Genomic DNA, 22,153 nt, shown 5'->3' on the forward strand with positions numbered 1-22,153 from the left:
ATGCTTCTATCAATACTATAAAATACTAGAAACAACTATGAGTCCTTTTAATTTCTTAATCATGCAGTCCACCTCTTGATCAATCTGAATGTTGACCGAGCATGGATAATTTACTGATCCCTAGTTGCCGCAGTGTCACATCATCACACTGTCTAATATCGATTAACTGTTTAACATAATTTAATCCTCTTGTTAAGTCTGATTAGTTCATGCATTTGTCAGTCACCCATACATTCGTTTTTAGTAACTTTCATTCATAATCTAATCAGGAGCATGTTTTATCATTCAATATATCCCACCTCTACCCTAGTTAGTTGCATATATTTTTATTCTGCCGGTGGCCTCTGCAGACATGACCTTTGAAAATGACCTTTCACTCCACAGCCCCAACAACACTGGCGGTCTCCCCCGGGTTGTGGGACCCGGTGGGTCAGTTGCCTGTGACCGGATGACCCTGGGGTCATCGGGCCCAGAACACGTCCTGGTGGTGTGCCATCTTCGCCATGGTTCCCTGGAGCCTGTTCAGAGGAGAAAGCCACATACCTATTTGGTCCAGTCACAGTTCCTTGAGAGGGGCCCGTGGTTGGGAGGGGCCCGCCACCTGTCCCTGCACAAACACGCCCTGTTGGGGATATATGGTCCTGCTCTGTACAGTTCCGAGCAATGTGTCCGAGGGTCCCACACGTCCAACAGTGCACCTGCCGCACACGGTAGCCAATCGGATTCCTGCCTTTGCCTACACCTTTTCCTCGTGGTTGCCACCTCGTGGGTGGTCCTATTGGGGTTAGTTGTTGTTCCGGCACGGGTTGTGGCCCCAACTGGGCCTGTCTCTGGCCATCTGGTTCTCCAGAGGGAGAGGGAGAGAGGCGATTGGAACCTGTCTCCCCTCCGGGCTGTGTGGGCTGGAGTAGGCCTTGGAGATAGTCCACTACCCGTCTAGCCTCGGCTAGGTGATCTTCGAGAGGGAGGCACGTCTGTAACTGGCAGTCATCTGCAACGGACAGTTCAGCTTGGATCGACTCGGGTAATACAGCTGTCTCTGGGTCGCTTGCTGCAACGACTCCCTGTGGCGGAGTAAAAGACATTATTCCCAGTCCCTCCGTCTCACTGGACACTAAAGGGGAGTCGATTAAATTCCAGCCAATCAAGTCAACGTCCAATTCGGTCAATGTAATGTCTGCAGAGGTTATCGGCATTATCTTGATTTGGGTACGCATTCTACACCGGCCTCCTTTAACTACAAGGTTCTGTAATGGCCTGAATATCTTTGGCCATCTTTTCGTCACTTTTATTGTGACATCTCCAGTCGTTGAAATAGACAGATTGTCTACCCTTTCTATGGTCAGTGCATCTAACCCTCCGGTTGCTCCTATCTGTGTATTTTCCATTCTCACCTTTCCTTCAATCACTCGTAACGTCACCGTTTGGAAAGCAAGTTTCTCTGTATTCAAACTATTTTTACCAAACTTGAGTTAATTTCACTCACACTTTTATATTGGTGTAAACAGGAATTGATAATCTCGGTCTTGTGATACTATACCCCCTGACTGTCAACAGTCTCTTCGATTTCCCTGTTGGGGTTCGGAATTGTCAGCGCCGGCCATCCGTCCTGGAGCAGCTGTGAAAAGAGAGAAGCAAAAAATACACTTAATTATCAGTGACATTTGCCATTCACAATCCATCATTTGTCCTTAAGCATGGAATGTCGGGCATCTCCTAGACTATGATCATATGAGAGCATTTGTGCAATTTTCGTTTTTGATTTATCAATGACACCGCCTTAATCTTTTTTCCAGTTGTCTCCATTGGAAACCCAGATTCTCAATCCTGTTGTCAAGATCCTCCTTATTACCACTCCGGGGAACTTATTTTCCATCAGCTGTTTCCTGAGATGGTGGTCAATCAGAAAGTTGTTATTCACAGCCTATCATTCCTAAACATCTGTATCGGACATTGTAATTTAGGTGAATAATCTCACTTTTACTCTAATTTGCAAATGACTATGTGTATGTGTAACTATATTTATTTCTGTCCGTGAAAGCCTAGTATGTATTTTGCTCATATTACTCTACACATTATCAGTAACACACATATTTTCCATTCACAATCTCTCACACAGTTATTATATATCCCCCGTAACACCTAACCCTTTAGGTGTTAAAATAACGCGCTCCCCACGGGAACAGAAATCAATTTTCAGTGCCTTATGCCACTGAAGTCCCCGTGCATTCAGAACAGTGTCACACAACCCGTTCATAACCACAGGTGGCGACACCATCCCCATACTGAAAATCCTGCCGACCAATGACATTCCACTGGCCAACTCGTCCTGTGGCCCACGGCATCACCCCCAGTTTGCAACCTGGAACGTGACACCCCGGGCCCCTTACTCAAGGATATTCAAAAATCATTCCACTCACAACCCACTCAACCACCGTAACCAGTCACCCATACACTCACACACAATATAATTCGACGCGCGTAGCGTGGCAGCGAGCCTTTGACGAGTGCACGCTTAGCGCACCCCGTTAATGCGCGGTGGCAGACAGCGAGCCCACCCCCGCCACGACGTTTAGCAGTCCCCGTACCCCTGGTAAAATGAAAAATGTGCGCAGTGTGACAACGAGCACCGACGAGTCACACACAGCGCACAAAGCGTGGAGGCAGACAGTGAGCCACGATGAACTGTCTACCCACACCCCCACCGCAGGCGCAGCCGAGCAGAGTATTTATGCTCCGACTTACGGCCCACCAACATGAACTGGTACTGAGCCCCAGCCGGGGCCCGTCCAAATGTAAGGAGGTTGACATGGTAGCCTATACATCTCAGTGTGATCGCATGCAAAGTTTGTCATTTGAATATTTAGCTTTCTTTACTATCTCCTCGATGTCTTGATTGCAGTGTCTTGATTGCAGTGTTTTGTATTGAATTGTATAACAAAGCGTAGCGCCAACGCAGGCAATACCACTGCCAGCACTAGAAATTCCCTAAAAATAACAATAAAACTGAATATGGAACAACATACGCATAACAAGTCCCAAACTCAGCCTACCGCCTTTGAAACCTTACAGTAAACAGGAATAAACAATATACCTAGCACTACACCGCGTTTGAAACCCATAAAAAAAAACTCTATATACAGGCCCTAACCTAGGAGAGAAAGAGAAGCGTTTCGGGGGGGCCGAGGGGGGGGGAAGTACATGGAAGAGAGGCGGTGTTGAAATGAGGGGAGCGAGCGAGAGGGGGGGTAAGAGAGAGAGAGAGAGAAAGAGAGAGAGAGAGAGAAAGAGAGAGAGGGGGAGAGAGAGAGGGGAGAAAGAGAGGGGGAGAAAGAGAGGGGGAGAAAGAGAGGAAGAGAGAGAGAAGAGAAGAGAAAGAGAGAGAGAGAGAGAGAGAGAGAGAGAGAGAAGAGAGAGAGAGAGAGGAAAGAGAGAGAGAAAGAGAGGGGGAAAAAGAGAAGAGAAGGGAGAGAGAGTAAGAGAGAGAGAGAAAAGAGGGGGAGAGAGAGAGGGGAGAAAGAGAGGGAGAAAGAGAGGGGAGAAGAGAGGGGGAGAAAAAGAGGGGAGAAAGAGAGGAAGAGAGAGAGAGAAGGGTGAGAGAGGGAGGGGGGAGGCAAGAGAGAAAGGGAGAAAGAGAAAGAGAAAGAGAAGGGGAGAGAGAGGAAGAGAGAGAGAGAGAGAGAAAGAGAGAGAAAGAGGAGAGGGGGAAGAGAGAGAGGGGAGAAAGAGAGGGGGAGAAAGAGAGAGGGAGAAAGAGAGGAAGAGAGAGAGAAATAGAGAGAGAGAGAAAGAGAGAGAAAGAGAAAGAGAAAGAGAGAGAGAGAGAGAGAAAGAGAGAGAGAGAGAGAGAAGGAGAGAGAGAGAGAGAGAGAGGAAGAGAGAGAGAGAAAGAGAGGGGGGAGAAAGAGAAGAGAGGGGGGAGAGAGAGTAAAGAGAGAGAGAGAAAGAGAGGGGGAGAGAGAGAGGGGGGAGAGGGGGAGAAAGAGAGGGGGAGAAAGAGAAGAGGGGGAGTGAGAGAGGAAGAGAGGGGGAGAGAGAGTGTACAATGAAAACGTTCTGTGAGCAGAATCCAAACATATTCATCCTGTACACTTCTGCCCCCTACCTTATTCCCAATAAACTCCACCTTTCCCTTAACAATGGACGCTCGCCACCCCTACCAAGACGGACGCTCGGCACCCTCCCAAGATGGACGCTCGGAGCCCCGTCAAGATGGACGCCCCCTCGCGAGACATACCGAGAGTCCCGTCATGTCATGACGTCAGCACAGTTAGCTTAGCATGTTAGCTTAGCATGTTAGCTTAGCATATTAGCTTCGTTAGCCTCAACCTAGCGCGCGCTTACTACGTCACATCCGGCGACCGCTTTAGCCGTTTAGCGCGGCTAAGTAGCATTAGCTTAGCTTACCCCATGATCCCATAAAAACGTTCCCAACGACCCGTTCCGCCGCGCGGGCCGTCCCCTCGCAACGCTAATACAATACCACATACCCCACAACAGAATCCTATTTCCCTCAAAACGCCAGTGTAGTGATCTAATTAGAAATATAAAAACATAATATCAAAACACTACGTTTGACCCCTCCGTCGTCATTTCCGGCGAGCTTAGAACGACTTCCGGGTCGGGTTTAGAAAATCCCGATCACCTTAAACATTACATAACTATTTTATCCGCCACGAATATGAAAACTTTTAAGTGCATTACATATCCCCGTAATCACAAGACACTATCGATCGACCTTACACATTTGAATTACGTCTACTTTTCGCTCCGCATGCTCCGGTGTCCAGAGGCTAATACCACAGCTAACAGCTGCTGCGTTCGACGGGCCTCGGAAAACCGGCGTTCTTCTTAAAATTCCCTACGGCCAATCGGTGCCCTAAATTACACAATCATACTCTCACACATCCCACCAATCATTCCTAACCATAAACATTATCACTCCTAACCATAAACATTCGCCAACCATACATTCATACACGCTTCCTAACACAATTAAAAAGTACACCATTAAAAAATACAAAATCAGCATTCACGCACATTACCGTCTTCTCGAACGCCGCACGCGGCGCGACCGGTAAACATTCCATTAAGCACTATTTTTGTTACTACACGCCCGCCCGCGCCCAAGGCTAAAACCAGACTTACTCGTGCTAACTCTTCTACTGTAGAGAATACTATGCATCGGCGTGCTTCAGTCACTACTCTAAGAGACATACTACGCACGTTGTCTATCCCGGCTTAACTCTGAGCACGAATCTAAGACATGTTCCTATCCCCTTACTTGTTCCGACTGGCAACGGCGCCCCGTTCATAGTGCTAACATTTTTACTATAAAATATACTACGCCGGTGATTACAGAACCGCCCTCCCCAGCCAGAATATTTAATTTAATTGTCCCTTACATCATGATTACATGAGGTTAAATTCTTTAGTTTCTTTCCCCAACCCCTTGTTGTTCGAACTGAGCAGCCCATTCTTCTTCCACACTCACCTCTCCGTAACTTCTTCCAGTTACTTTGAAGACGATCGACCAGTTGTTCTCCTCGTCGACCGGCGTGTAGGCTGATGAGTGAAGGGAAAAATCTCGTCCAGGGCCGCCACTGGTTCACGGGTAACACGGCACCAAAATGAAGTGGATTCCCAGGCTGTTTTGGTTCTGCTCTGCTTCAGAACCTGTTGGTTAGTACTCTCGGCGTTGTGTCTCAATACTTTAAAGCTGGGAATCACTTCTCTTCAAAACTGACTAAGCAGGCAGAAAGGCATCAGGAATTAAGGAGGAAAGATAGTTTAACAGTTGTTTAATAAGAGAGAAAGAGTGTATACCAATTACAATAAGAAGATGCTATGGTTGTTGATCACAAACACTATGCCGTAATATGATAACAACCAGACTAATATCACAGTATAAAGATAAATTGTTGCTGGTCTTTGTGTTGTCCTGGCTGACAAAACAAAGCAGTCTGTTTTCCCTCCAAAAAATCCTTTGTCTTCTCGTTGCCTGCTTCCTTGGTGTTGATGGTGGGTGAGATGGTGAGAGAGGTCTTGTCCTTGGTGGTGTTGGTTGGTTCCAGAGTGTTCTTCGGTTGTTTCCTTGTGTTCCTGAGTCCCTCTCTCCACCATTCCACCCCATTCTTATAGCCCAGGCCGAGTGTCTTTGAGTTGATGACATCATCACATTAATTGCTCCAATCACAAGCCGGTTAAGCTTGCATTTTGAAAATAGGGGTTTGGCCTATAGGCCAACCCCCTCCACCTAACTGCAAAAAGAGGCTGTCCTTTACCTTAATCAAAGTTTAAACATTGCATCATTTTCATTTCCTTATATCTTTTACTTAAACACATTACTTGACTTGTTAGTACTTTGATGTACCTCAAAATATATTGATTACCTAAACACAGCTATATTTCTAAGTCTGTTTGACTTTCAGAACATATATCTAACAAATTTAATCATTCTGTTAGCTTAATAGAATACATTTTAATATCATATAAAACATTGCTTAACAGATTGCAGAATGTGTAACAATCAATTAATCATACTGAACATTAATTGAAAATAGCACAGACACATTAACTAATTGTAGACATTTTAGTATGACCAAACACTAATTATATTTTAACTTACTTAACAATATACCAGGTAGTTTGGAGATCTCCTGTGTGATTGTGTGTGTGTGTGTGTGTGTGTGTGTGAATGTGTGTGTGTGTGTGTGTGTGTGTGTGTGTGTGTGTGTGGATGTGTATGTATGTGTGTGTGTGTGTCTATGTGTGTGTGTGTGTGGATGTGTATGTGTGTGTGTGAGTATGTGAGTGTCTGTGTGTGTGTGTGTCTATGTGTGTGAATGTGTGTGTGACTATGTGTGGGTATGAGTATGTGAGTGTCTGTGTGTGTGTGTGTCTATGTGTGTGAATGTGTGTGTGACTATGTGTGGGTATGAGTATGTGAGTGTCTGTGTGTGTGTGTGTCTATGTGTGTGTCTCTGTGTGTGTGAGTGTGTGTGTGAGGATGTGTATTCGAAAAAGTGTGTGTGTGTGGATCTCTGTGTGTCTGTCTGTGTCCCCCGGCCGTAAGCAGCTGATAACACTTCTTTGATGTAACAGTTGTTTCACTGTGTGTGTGACAGGAAACTTCAGCAAGATAACATGTCTACGTAACCTTTTGTCTTTTGCTTTGATCTACCCCCTAAAGGGAAGTCTTACCCCAGCTGCCACTATGCCATTGTCACCCCAGGAGGGCATTTGCACAATCAGTCTTATGTAACCACACACAGACAATCTATGACTTATTGTTTTGAGGCCCAAATATTTCTACACATTAGTTAAATCATGAGTCTATGTTTGGGAATTTACTACACCTTCTTTTTTCATCATATTTTATTGTCAATTGCAATTGGCTTCCAGTGTATCTGAAACTGTGTGTCTTAAACACCACATACACTAAAGAAAGTTACCGCATTCCACCTAAGTATCACAGCAGACCTGGCTCACAGACAACAGCTGACCTTCTCCTTGTGGGGCTGTGGTCATCCCATAGCGCTCAGCCAGGGTGCCGGTGTGGGGTGCCCCTGCATCTACAACTGTACCCTATAGGACTCTCTCTCTCTATCTCTCTCTCTCTCTCTCTCTCTCTCTCTCTCTATCTCTCTCTCTTTCTCTCTATCTCTCTCTCTCTCTCTCTCTCTCTCTCTCTCTCTCTCTCTCTATCTATCACTCTCTCTCTCTCTATCTCTCTCTCTCTCTATCACTCTCTCTCTCTATCTCACTCTCTCTCTCTATCTCTCTCTCTCTATCTCTCTCTCTTTCTCTATCTCTCTAAAATTCACATGACAATATAGTTCAGGTTCAGCATCGTTGTCCCTAATTGCATTTTTTTGTTTGTTGTTTGTTTTGTTTTTGTTTGTTTTGTTTTTTGTTTGTTTGTTTTTGTTGAGATGTAAAGTATTTTATTAGAATGTTTTGTTGCATCACTTGTAGTTTTAGTATATAATAAAGTTTTTTATAAAATCAAAAAAATCTCTCTCTCTATCGCTCTCTCTCTCACTCATCATCTCTCTATCATCATCCTATTGATCTCTCCTATCTCTCTCTCATTTATCTCAGTCTCTCTCACTCTCATTGTTGTCTCTCTCTCTATCATGTTATCTCTCCCTCTCCATCTCTATCTATCATCTTAGTCATCTCTCCTATCTCTCGCTCTCTCTTTATATGTCACTCTCACTCGCCATCTCTCTCACCATCATCCTATTGATCTCTCCTGTATTTCGCTCTTCTCTCTGTGTCTCTCTCCCTCTTGCTTTCGATCTCTTCCCCCCATGTTCTCTCTCTCTCTCTCTCTCTCTCTCTCTCTCTCTCTCTCTCTCTCTCTCTATCTCTCTCTCTCTCTCTCTGTCTCTCTCTCTATCTCTCTCTCTCTCTCTCTCTCTCTCTCTCTCTCTCTCTCTCTCTCTCTCTCTCTCTCTCTCTCTCTCTCTTTCTCTCTATCTCTCTATCTCTCGCTCTCTCTCTCCATCTCCATCTCTCTCTCTCTCTCTCTCTCTCTCTCTCTCTCTCTCTCTCTCTCTCTCTCTCTCTCTCGCTCGCTCGCTCGCTCTCTCTTTCTCTACCCCCCCCCCCCCTCTCTCTCCTTCCCTCCCTTGGTTCCACAGCTCACACACAGCTTGTCGAGGACAAGGCCACAGCCACAGCACTGTGATGGCAGATGGCAACTGGCTCAAAGGGTTTGGCACTTGGTTGAGAAATGTGCTGAACCAAAGATGTCCTTTTTAATTAAAAGATTTTGATCTGCAGTGAAGTGGGGAATGTCGGAGAGAATGACAGAAGAGACAGCCTGTGGTCTGAAATATGAGGACGAAGATATGAAAGAATATTAAAGGAAGTATATATATATATATCCGTATCACTGTACATATTAATATTACACTCAGTAGTATAAAAATAATGACACTCAGTAGTAGGCTACTCATTTATATAGTTGACATCCAGTTTAATCATCTGTACATTATATATTACTATTGCACTTCACTGTTACATAATATTGGTCCGGTAGGTTTGACTTGTTGTAGCAAAAGCAAATTGATGCAAAACAGTGGTGGCTGCTGAATTTTTTTTTTGGTGAAGCACAAATTATTATATTATATTATATATTAAATTATATTTGTAAAACATCCCCCAATGTGTGTGTCAGTGGTGGCTGGTGAGTTAAAAAAAATTGGGGAGGACGGGAGAGATAAAAAAAAATATGTAATAAAGAAGTACAGACACACAGTGTGGTTATGAAGACAGCAGACAGACACTATGTACAGTAAAGACAACAGGCACTAGTAGTAAATACCTTGGAGTAACTCTTGACACACATGCCTCACTTACAAACATCACATCAATAGCTTAGTCAAGAAGGCAAATCAAAAACTATTTGTTTACAGCAAGATCAGACAATTTATCACCCTCACTGTTTCAAACACATCTACATGCAATTTTTATTTCACCAATATCTTACTGTCTCCCAATCTGGTCCCTCACAACAAAATGATTTGCGTGAGGATGCTGTCGATTACAGCACTCACAGCTTTACTCCCAAGACACAATACAAGTCAAGAACACATCACCAGATCAATCTCACATGCACTCTTGTCAAACACACACATTTCAGCAATATAGGAAAACACCCACGACACACACACATGCGCACACACACACACACGCACACACACACACACACGCACACGTACACACACACACACACACACACACACACACACACACACACACACACACACACACACACACACACACACACACACACACACACACACACACACACACACACACATACACACACACACACACACACACACACTGGCCACAGCGGACCAGAACAAAATCGCAGCAGCTATATGATACAAAATAATGCTTGTTACCCACGGAAAAGAAAGCATACCAACGCACGCAGTAAAATACAGCCAATTAATTCATAATCAACACAGGCCCACACAGCTACTAAATATAAAAAAAAAATTCACTCACCATTGACGTTACTTCTTTACGAGGAAACTGGAAAGTGTCCCTCCCATCACTTGTAAATTAAATCCATCCTTCGATATTTTCTGATGAAACGTTCAATGACCTCCTCGTGCAGTTGCAAATCCAGCAATGCAACAAACAGCAGTGAGCATACTGTCGAAATCCACTAAACCTTGTTCTGTTGATGTGGGACAAACGTTCCATTTTCGGGACTGTCCGGCAGGTGGTCAGTCACCCAAGCATTCAACACAACAGCATTGCCAAAGCAGTGAAAGCACTCACTCATTCACCAAAGCTGTGGGCGTGAGGCAGCACAGTGGTTCTTCCTCTGGGCGAACGTTTCGATGACTTTGGGGAAAGAAATTGCAGGACAGGAGCTTGCTAAGCTAGGAGCTTGCTAAGCTAGTAGCTATTTAAAAAAGGAAACAAACTAGATCCAGGTAACTACCGCCCCGTTTCTATCCTTTGTTCCATATCAAAGGTAATTGAGAGGCTGGTATATGAGCAGATAGACAACTACCTGACTGAACATAGACTACTGTACCAGTTCCTGTTTGCTGACGACTCGGCACTCCTGGTCTCTGACAGGGATAAGTCTAAAGTGGAAAGTGTCCTGAGCAGTGAAATGAAAAAGATCTGCTCTTGGCTCAATGACAATAAATTGTCTCTACATCTGGGAAAAACAGAGGCTATACTCTTTGGGTCAAACGCCAACCTAAAGAAATCCCAGGGTTTTAAAATTAGAGTAGGTGAAAACGTTATTGAGGATAAAGAGGAGGTCACCTACCTGGGCTTTATTTTAAATAACAAACTTTCTAATGAAAAAATGGCACAAAAAGTTATTACTAAGGTCAATCAAAAAAACAAATTTGTATTTAGAATTTCCTCATTCATAAATAGAAACGCTCTGAGGACCCTAGCTGGAGCCCTCATCCAATGTCACTTTGACTATGCTTGCACTTCATGGTACAGCAACATATCAAAACAAATGAAGACAAAGCTCCAGACCTCCCAAAACAAACTAGTGAGACTCCTGCACAACCTTCACTTTAGGACTCACCTAACGCCAGCCCACTTTAGCAGTCTGGGATGGCTTAGGGTTGAAGAAAGGGTACACCAGCTTAAAATGCTACTGGTTTTTAAAGTACTGAAAGAAACGGTCCCCAAGTACCTAGTAAATTATTTTAATAAAGTAGGAGATGTCCACAAACACGCCACAAGAGGAAGCCCCACGGACCTGGTCCCGCCGAGAGTCAGGACATGCATGGGGAAAGATGCATTTTTTTTACTCGGCTACGGTAATGTGGAATGCCCTGCCAACATTCATAAAACTCCTGAACTCCCCTCTCGGATTTAAATCCGCCCTAAAAACATGGCTCAGCAGCAACTCAAATTGGTCTTAACTCTTTCAGTGCCACGCCTGGTTTTCCATTTTACCGCTTGAATGCCACCATCCGCGCCAATGTTAACGTTAATATCGCCTAATCTATGTTTTAAATTATGGCTATGTGTCTAATCTGCCCATCGCATTATCAAAGACTATTTTCCAGACAGTGCTGTGAAGGCAGATTGTTTTTTTATCGCGTCGTTGCCGTTTCAGAGCAGTTAGAAAAGCCCCCGTTTTGATATAAAAAACTGCTCATTCTGGAGCATTCTATGAAAATCGTCTTTTAGTGGAATATTCCACAACGTTGATATTCGTCGGCCTTTTTATGAATCGTTTTCAAATAAACGCTAGATGATCAATATTATACGTGCACGCACGCACATTACGGCCGCGCGCGGATAATCGCCTCGTTGATTTCCTCTCAGAGTTTTACATTGAAACCGAAAGAAGACATTTCACAAAACAGCTTATAACTTCATCAAACTTACTCTGATTATCCTACCACTGATAACATAGAGTCCTTACCTGACATCAGATGGTATCCAACTGGTATATTCCAATTCCTGATCACCATTCGAAAAAATCGATACGTGTATGGATCCAACGCGACACAGTGGATCTCCATGATCCGCGGGGATCTGAGGCTCCAGAATGAACTCTAGTAACCCCGGCTGGATCAGTGAACTGGAAAATGTGGAGTACCGGATTTTTTTCCCCATTCATTTTCATTGAGTCCATTCCAAAATCACTTATGTCATCTGGGAGACGACAGGGGGCGCTTTTTTCCACAGTGATCACCGGCGCAGCTCGGCAATACTCGGGTAGGCTCGGGTGATGCAATAATTTTTCAGATCGCAAAAAAAAAAAAAAAAAAAAAAAATCCGAGAAATCTCGTGAGTGGCTAGCAACCACCTATAAAAAAACACGAGAAATCTCGTGAGTGGCACTGAAAGAGTTAAAATGTTTTTTATCTCTTTTATCATAACTTGGCTTTTATTTCTTTTATCATGAGTTGCTTTTAAGGGTTTGCGGATTTTCTTTTAACATTAGTTAACTGTATGAGTTGTCAGGTTAGGTGTTTTTATACACATTTTTAGGATGTATCCTGTCTAGTGTACATGTCCATTTGTGTTTCTGTGCCTTTTTATGTTCCATGTATGGACCACAATGGAAACAAGCCTTGGCTTTATTGTGTTTTATCCATTTTTGACCAGCGTTGTTGACACTGTTATTGTCTTGTCTTTTAAAATGTTTTTTTTTTGTCCTACGATTTGTGTCAAAAATAAAGTATTCAATTCAATAGCTAGCTCCAACTAGCGTTAGCCTACAACCGGCAACACAACGCCATGCCACGTCAACTACACTATAAAAAAATATATCATCAAACGATGCACAATAAAGTTGAACAATAAAGATCAAAAGATAAATTAATTATTATATTAGGCGAATCTCTTTTTCTTTTCTTTTCTCTCTCTTTCACGTTTCACCGCACTTTACCAAAAGGAAATCACTGGTGATGACGTCACATGATAAAAATCTACAACAATAGCCAAGCAAGTGTTCTCTGATTGGTGTCAAAATGGTGTAAAAGCTGTCAATCATTCAAGCCCCATTCAAATGAATGAGTGAGGCCTAGCCTCACGGGCAAGACTTTAAGAACGGCCATAGTCCAATCAAAGCTGCTATTTGGCGTTCATTCACTTACGTTGACTAGTGAAGCTGAGCCTAATACAATGTAAGTGAATGGGAGTGTCACTTGGGGAAAAAAAAGTATGGATCAGAATAACCCATTATGTAAATCCCCCCCTCCTAGATTTTTTTGTCAAATAGTTTTTGCAATGGTCACTTTTGGTGAGTTGTTCTACATTTAGGTTAAACATTAATGAACAAAGGGACAGCTACAGTATGTAAATTGTAAAGCAATTTTTTTTTGTCGATCATAATGTAATGATCATGATTCAACGCGTACTGCGTGTGTGAGAGAGAGAGATATAGAGAGAGAGAGAGATAGAGAGAGATAGAGAGAAAGAGAGAGAGAAAGAAAGAGAAAGAGAGAGAGAAAAAAAGAAAGAGAGAGAGATATATATCGCAGCCACTCACTCATATATCAGACCTCACTGCACGCCTTGTGTTGTGTATGTATGTGACAAATAAACCTCTTGAATCTTGACTTGCCATATTCAATCAGTTTCAGTACAGAACAGTACATATTGTTAGACTCACTTATTGTTTGGAACTAGCCTCGAGCCGTCGCGTTAACCCTTCGAGAAGCTTTTCTGGTCCGGGCTTGATAAAGTGTGTGTCCAGACTCCATATAAATCCAAATCCAACACTGTCAGTAATGTACAGTATCTCGTGCTGATCTCTCCAACTCCTGAGAATACATTTCTTATATCTTATTACCGAACCACGAGCCTAGCTAAGCTAACACACTGAATCGAAATAAAAATACTACTGGACTGGCTGGCTCCTCCTCGCATTATTTTCTGTCTGACGACGTGACGAGTACAGTGGCGCAGAGCTTGCTTCGAGCGCTAGAAAACGCGCCCCGAGACATCATATTTGAAGACCCTGATAGGCGAAATGTATTTGCTTGACCTATTTACATTGGCTGCGACGATACAGTGACGCGCACAGTGTGTGCGTTTAGTCTATGCGCCCAGGTTCGGAGGTATACTCTCTATCAGGAGAGAGAGTGACGTCATGTGAATCACGCACAAAACAATGATTTATATTTGATATATTAACTTTATCAGGGTTTCCCATTAATTACCTAGACTGTGGCTGCCCGTCTAATTAGTCCCGCCACAGTTGTGTGAACCAAATATATATATATATATATATATATATATATTTTTTTTTTAAATATAAAGTTTGCCAATAGGGATGTATCAGTAGTATTGGCAGTGGTAGTAGTCGTAATAGTAATCCACTATATTTTTTTATTTTCTAAAAAATAAACCAGTTCAACACAGGTAACGATAGGTTATGTAGATAACCTAGTTATATTAGTATAGGCTAAGCTCCCGCTCTGAGCCTTACGAGATACTCTATATCGCCTGTGATACCTAATGTATCTCCCACGAACAAAAACACATGCACCCCACCTGTATGGGGCCCCGCCCCTTATGGTGGCACCACCCATATAATCATGACTCTGGTCATGACACACCCTTCCTCGCCAAAAACCCGTCCCAGGAAAAGATCCCTCAAAAGGGAACTCAGGGCGCGCAGAGCGGGAGCTTAGCCTATACTAATATAACTAGGTTATCTACATAACCTATCGTTATATTTCGTATGGCATCGCTCCCGCTCTGAGCCTTACGAGATAATGGGGAAGAGCGGGTGCGAGACCCGACAGATGTACCCCCTGAGGACCCGTAAGCCCACATCAAGGGGTGCGGGGAGCCCTGTCACCCCATCCTTCCTAACGAAGGGGGGGCACAGTCAACTCCACCTGAATGCGAACAAGAGGGAGCCAGAACCCCTTGAACACACCGTACAGGCGGAACCACGTGTGACTCAACACACTGCGGCCCATACCCATACACTCCCGCTACCCGACCAAAGGACGGGAAGCAGGAAAGGCCACAGACCCCAGAACCGCCTGGGAGACAGAACCCCCGGTCATGTCCATGAGGTAAAACCTTACAAAGGGGCCCGGCGAGGACCATGAAGCTGCAGCACAGATGTCCTCCACCGAGGCCCCACCCAGGAGAGCGGCAGAGGCAGCCACCCCACGAGTGGAGTGCGCCCTGACGCCCCCAGGGGGATCCTGCCCAGCCAGCGTGTAGCAGAGGGTAACACCCTCGCACAACCAATGGGACAGGCGCTGCTCCGACAGTGCCTTACCAGCACGAGCCCCACCGTAACAGACAAAAAGCTGGTCGGTAACCCTGAAATCCTGAGTACGGCTGAGGTAAATCCCCAAGCACGGACTGGACATGACAGGTGAAGGCCCGCACATAACTCACCAGTGTGAGGAGGAGGACGAAACGCCTGAACCACAATATCCCGGGAGCGGAAGGAACTCCGGATATTCTCAGGCACGAAAGCAGGATTAGGTCGCAGAGTGACACCGCAATCGGTCCGAAAAGACAGGCACTCTGGACGTACCGAGAGAGCACAGAGCTCACCTACGCGTTTAGCGGAAGTGACAGCCAGAAGGAACGCGGTCCTGAAGGACAGCTGTCCCAACGGCGCCCGCTCGAGCGGCTCAAACGGGGCCAAGGACAACCGACCGAGGACCAATTGAAGATCCCAAGTCGGAGCCAAGGAGCGTTGCACCGGCTTAACGCGTCGAGCGCCAAGCAGGAAACGCTTCACAAGAGGGTGGCTGAACAAGACATCCCCTCAAACCCCTCATGATAGGAGGATATAGCTACTGCATATACCCTCACCGTCGAAACCGACAGTCTATCAAGGAGAGACTGGAGGTAACTAAGGACAGCAACCAGGGGGCAGGAGACTGAGTCCTGGCCCCCCGCCTTACACCACACTTGGAACATACGTCATCTGCCCGCGTAAGCGCGACAGTGGAGGGAGCATGCGCATTCCAGATGGTAACACCATCAGGATCAAGAACCTGCGCCCCTCAACGTACCCGTCCCAACAACTGACCTAACAGATGTATGGGGAAGAATCCCTGGCGGCACGGCATCGGTCCCAGACCTGCCTGGCCATGTCCAGACGCAATCCTCACCCGTCAGGATGAGGGCCGCCCCGCGACAGTACACCTGCACCCACATTCTCCCTGCCGGGGATGCGGGGAGCCCTTAGGCCGCGCAGATGGAGGACGCCCATAGCCAGCCGCCCGCCGCCTGGTGCAGACAGGGGGAGCGTACTCCTCCCTGTCTGTCGATACACGACACTGACGTCGTATCGTCCGTCCTGATCAACACCATTTGTGGACCAGAAGGACCGCTTTCAACACCAACACATTGAACGTAGCGCAGACCGGGCAGCATGGTTTGCCAGCTGCCCCCTACTGCGTTGGCCCGACGCATCACCAGCGAGGGAGGCGTCGGTGAAAACGCGACGTGAGACAGCGCCGTAACCGTCCTAGGACGGAACCTCCCGAGCGTGTTGACAACACGCTCCGAGATGGATGCCCATAGCCCTCTAACCGTTGACAGGGAAGAGGAATACTCTACATCCAGTCTACAGCAACCCCAGGCTGGTAGAGACCTGCCTGGTACGAGACCTGACGATCCACCTTGACCGCGAAGGACCAGAACGTCATCAGGGCAGAACACTCCGTAACCCCGGATGACGCAGAGGCCCCAGTGCGGCCTCCACGCACTTGGTGAAGATGCGGGGAGCCAGAGAAAACCGAACGGCAGCCTCTGGTACTCATACGCTAACCCTGCAAAGGAAGCGTAGGTAAGCCCTAGGATGGAAGATCGGGGATGCGCATACGCATCCTACAGGTCTATGGAGGAGAACCAGACCCCCACCTGACAGTGTTCAACAGGTAGGAGACGATCCAAAAAATGCTGAACCTTCCCATGGGACAGGTCCAGCCTGGGTCTTACACCCCTCCCTCCCGACTTCTCGGGCAGAGAACACCGGGAGGAGAACGCCACGACGATGGCTTGCTTCGTCCACAGAGATTGGATCTCGTCGACCAGAGCTGTCCCTGCTGGAGACCCCGACAACAGGGTCTGTACCAAACCTGAAAACGGGTGGGGTTGTGTAAACACAAGTCCCCGCCTCACCATTCTCTCCATCTACCTCGACATATGGTACTGCCGTAGTCATATGTGACGACACTCCCACCGCACCCGCCGTCACGTGGCGCAGGTCCGCCAGGAACTGTAGATAGTTGGCCCGGTCCCCCCCGCTGTGCGAAGACAACCCTGGAATCGTGCGAGGAGCGCGTTCCGTGTCGGAACACCTGACCCTGACACCACCCACGAGGCAATCGCACCCAAGGGGGAACCCCGACAGAAAAGGGCCTGTCTGATACGGGGGGCTTCCGATCAAAAAAGCCCCCCCACTGAACACCCCTCCAGAACATGCTGAAGGAGTTGTTCCGCAGCCGGACATGCAAGGTGTAAGGCCCCCATGGGTTCCTACACACCGTAGCCCTGCAGTGATATCACTACCACCCCAAACCATGTGAGCTGCGACCACTTGCCAATATTCCAGGAGTGGGAGCACCAACATGATACCTGGCCTGGCGAAGGCGAGGCCGGGGAAGCCCGCACTGTGTGCCTCAAAAGGTTTCGAGCCCCCCTGCTGACAACACTTAAGTTGACAGACGTAACACCAGGCTCAACCAACACAGTTCAAGGTGTGGGAGCCGCTTGACAGCACAACATTCTCACGGACAGACCCAGGCTCAGCCATCAACTGGGTGTCAGCCCCTGTCTCCATGAGAAGCGAAGAATGGGGCCGCATACGCTTCAATGAAGGTTCGCGGCCCGCAGCCAAAGGAGAACGCTCAGAGCCCCGCCTCTGGGGATACCAGAGAGAGGATTGAACGGGGAGCGGGCTGCTCGCGGCAAAATGACGACGGAGTGGTTTACTAACACCGAAATCATCCAAAATGGCCGATCCCTCGGCCGCCAAGACTGTCGGCCTCGCGATACCCTGTCGATTCTCCAACCAGGGCACCACTGGCGGGGGAAACATGGCCGCCTGTCGAGGGCCCCGTCATCGCCGCTGACGAGGCCGTGCTCTCTCTTCTTCTGGCTGCGCGGTGTGAGGCGGTGTAGGGCCTAGGACAATACCGCCCGCGCTCCAGCAGAAGACCAAAATCCCCTGCGGAGAGGGGAACCCTGAGCGGTTATAGCTTGCGGCTGGGTCAAAGCTAATAACGTCAACATCCTCGACGGAGTGGTTTACCAACACCGTGCGCGATGTGTCGACGTCGGCCGGCCCTCAAGGCCCCTCCACCAGACACCATTTCTGTAATAGAAAAAACACCAATTCGAACACAGTTCTAATCGTTGCCAATTCCATACCGTGGCGGTACAAGCCTTAACAGCCCACCAGCCACTCGCCAGGCCGACCCATGGTGTCGGCCGGGCGGGGCATTGTTTCAATATATCAAAAACAAAGGACTGACGTTAACATGGAGCACCAGTGGTGATTGCAAACAGCACCCTCCACTGTGGTGTGGACCATGAAAAGGTTAAATGAATAAAAAGAGCTAAACCACAAAAACTGTAGAATGAGCAAACCCATACACACAAAGTTTAAGGGGAGACGGACCAGACCCGTCTTCATTCAAAATATTCACAACAGAACACCAGCCCTAGTTTAGCCCATTTACCAAAAAAGGTAAACAAAGCCCCCCCCCTGCACTACTCCCCCAGTATACCGATTGACCGTCAGTATGAATGGTTTGAGAGGAGAGAAAGCTGTAGCAAGACAGACCTTCTCATAGCAGAGTGACAAAATGAAACAATAGCCCCCTACACAGGGCCGCCCCAGGAGATGGGGGGCCTCGCGTCTAAAAACGCACAGGGCCTCACATTTCTCCCAAGCGGCCCTGCCCTTATACTACTGCAGCCTAACGCCAGGCAATGTGGAACCCAAGACAACAATTGCCTGTGCACAGACACGCAACATGTTTACCATGTCGGCTGGACCCATAGCCCCACTACCCGACGCCAACCCAGATGGGAACACCGTTCAACAAACCCCGCCGGAACACAAGGTAATACCTGGCTAGAACCTAGCCACGACCTACCCCGTTGTCAACCCATTTACCCGAAAAAGGTAAATAGAACTCAAAACCCCACAACAGCTACCGACTGACCTTCATTGATGAACCGGGCAAGAGGCGGGAGAGTGACAACATCTCACGGCGGAGACATTAAAACAGCATAGCAATTAGCAGTAGTGATAGCATGCGGCAGTAGCGATAGCATGTTAGCATAGCTTTAGATGTTTTAGCAGCACGCCCAAGACAGCTTGGAAACCGTTCCCTGCAGAGAACGTTCACCAAACCATCTTGCCCCTGGCGCCAACACACAACAAGGTTGTGTTAACAACACAAACCAGCATTACTAACACTAATACCCATGCCTGAAGACACAGGGCCTACCTGAGTACAAGCTGGCCCGACAGCCAGCCTTGTACAGCTGAACCTCGATGTGCAGTCATCAAACGAGGAACATCACAGGCCCGTCGTGTCGCCGAAAACATGCGTCGAAGATGCCAGGGGCCAGCAACCTCCGGTAAGCTTCCAACATTATTAATCTTCCTTAATCTTTTCATTCCGCTAGCTCGCATGGTGCATAGCATCCAGTGCGCTGGGACGAAAATAGAGGAAGGGTGTGTCATGACCAGAGTCATGATTATATGGGTGGTGCCACCATAAGGGGCGGGGCCCCATACAGGTGGGGTGCATGTGTTTTTGTTCGTGGGAGATACATTAGGTATCACAGGCGATATAGAGTATCTCGTAAGGCTCAGAGCGGGAGCGATGCCATACGAAATATAACCACTTTTGCTTAAAGGCAACGGTGACTTTCATGAAGAAACATTTTGTCGACCAAACCACAACCTCCAAGCACATGCATATTTTAATCCATGGTTTCATAGCGTGCGTGTGTCATCTTAATGATGACGTCACACTGGGTACAGGGCAGCAGGGGCTCTGAGACTCACAGGCAGACGGCAGGAAGCAGAGAGCCTTCTTGTTACTACTAGCCGAGGAGCTAGTCTCTGTTTCACCTAACACTATTGCTCCGTGATCATAGCCATTCATCTCTAAAGCGAACCACTATTTGTAAAAGCCACAACCACGTTACCATATTTGTAATAATGTAAATCATTGTGTCGTTGTACATATTGTGTATATAACGAGTAGCTAAGTTAGCTAACGTAGCTTAGCTTAGCTTGGTAGCCAGAATTCTCGAAAACTCATAACAATGCCCGATTTAAAATGGTTCTCTCCTCTTTGTATACCTTTGTCCTCACAAGTATTCTGCCAGAGAACTTATGGACACGACAATAGTAAGGTGTTTGAGTGTGTAACGTTAGTTAGCTCATAGCTATCGTGACTGAGGCACCGAGTGGGGCTGCGTCTATTCGAATCCCAACCGGTTCATGCTTATCAACATCGAATCCCAACCGGTTCATGCTTATCAACATGCCGTGACGTATAGCTTGCTAGCCGGCATGAATGCCCGATTTAAAATGGTTCTCTCCTCTTTGTATACCTTTGTCCTCACAAGTATTCTGCCAGGGAACTTATGGACACGACAATAGTAGTAGTTATAAGGTGTTTGAGCTTGTAACGTTAATGTTAGCTAATAGCTATCGTGGTAGCCCCTTTCGTGACTGATGCATCGAGTGCTATCCGAGGGGCTGCTATCGTATCAACATGCCGTGACGTGTAGCTTGCTAGCCGGCATGATGCATGTGCAGTGCTTTGCCCCATAGGTCTGAGAAGAGGACCTGCACATTTTACTTGTTCCCCAAACTCCTCTACATGCCCCGATCTAAAATGGTTCACGACAGTAGCCATAATGCTAACGTTAGCGGGGTAACGTTAGCCAGAGCCATAGCCAGTAGTACTATGACCCGGACGGGCATAAGGCATAAGTTGCCTCGAGTGACGTCACGGCGCTGCTAGCGTCTGATAAGCTTTTTTGATTCGCGCGTGCATGTTATTCGTGCGTGGACCTTTTTAACCCTTTCTGAGTGTCATTTCCGGCGTCAAATGGAAAAAAATAAATAATGAAATTAGATACCAATGATGTAAACTACCCATAATTGAAGAGTAGGGTTTAACCTGCAAGTTGGGCTTTAATTTCTTTGATGGCTCAAATGTATGCTCTAGTCCAGTGGTTCTCAAACTTCTCCTCGAGGCACCCCATCCGTTCCATGTATTTGTTAAATTCCACCACCAGCACACCTTGATTCAACTAATAAAGGGCTAGTTAAGTTGAATCAGGTGTGCTGGTGGTGGAATTTAACAAATACATTGAACGGCTAGGGTGCTTCGAGGAGATGATTGGGAAGCACTAGTCTAGTCGAATTTGTGTTTTGAGCACAAAGTTCATCATAGATCTAGCCTCTTTATTTTGCTCTCAAAGTGCACCAGATTTATGCATTTAACTTTAAAATGTACACAAAAAATAGTTTCGGGGGGGCATGCCCCCGGACCCCCCTAGAGGGTCGCAGGTTCACCCCCCATAGTCTCTGAAAATCCTGTGGGAAACACTGCGTTATTGTGCATTTGAAACACAAACATACTTAAAATGAGTAATTATTATTCATTTTAACATGTTTAGTTTATTTTTAGGGGTCTAAAATAAAAATGTATTTAAATAAGATTTCTTATTCTCATTCTCTCTTCACCAGGGGGGGTGGCGCCCCAGCACCCTCTATCGGCCGGCCGCCACTGATGCTATATGGCATTATGTTATACTAGCTATACTAACTATACTATACAAAAACATCCAGTTATGTGTTTTTCCCTTTAAAGTGACCTTTTTTCTTTCCTTTAAAGTGACCTTTTTTCTTTCCTCTAAAGTGACCTTTGCATATGTGTGTGTGTGTGTGTGTGTGTGTGTGTGTGTGTGTGTGTGTGTGTGTGTGTGTGTGTGTGTGTGTGTGTGTGTGTGTGTGTGTGTGTGTGTGTGTGTGTGTGTGTGTGTGTGTGTGTGTGTGTGTGTGTGTGTGTGTGTGTGTGTGTGTGTGTGTGTGTGTGTGTGTGTGTGTTCATGTGTGCTTGTGTGTGGAAAGATCAGTGTTCAATGTTATGATGGCCTGGGGGAAGAA

General features: G+C 46.5%; 1 protein-coding gene across 1 annotated transcript in view; it reads left to right on the forward strand.

Annotated features, from left to right (window-relative positions):
• Positions 1-22,153, forward strand: part of LOC311223399 (glypican-6-like) — a gene marked incomplete at its 3' end in the record, with an annotated part of 851,697 nt that overhangs the window by 396,036 nt on the left and 433,508 nt on the right. The gene's annotated exons all lie outside the window — the stretch shown is intronic.

The sequence above is a fragment of the Notolepis coatsorum genome (genome assembly GCF_963971535.1).
Source record: "Notolepis coatsorum genome assembly, chromosome: 1".
Classification (NCBI taxonomy): domain Eukaryota; kingdom Metazoa; phylum Chordata; class Actinopteri; order Aulopiformes; family Paralepididae; genus Notolepis; species Notolepis coatsorum.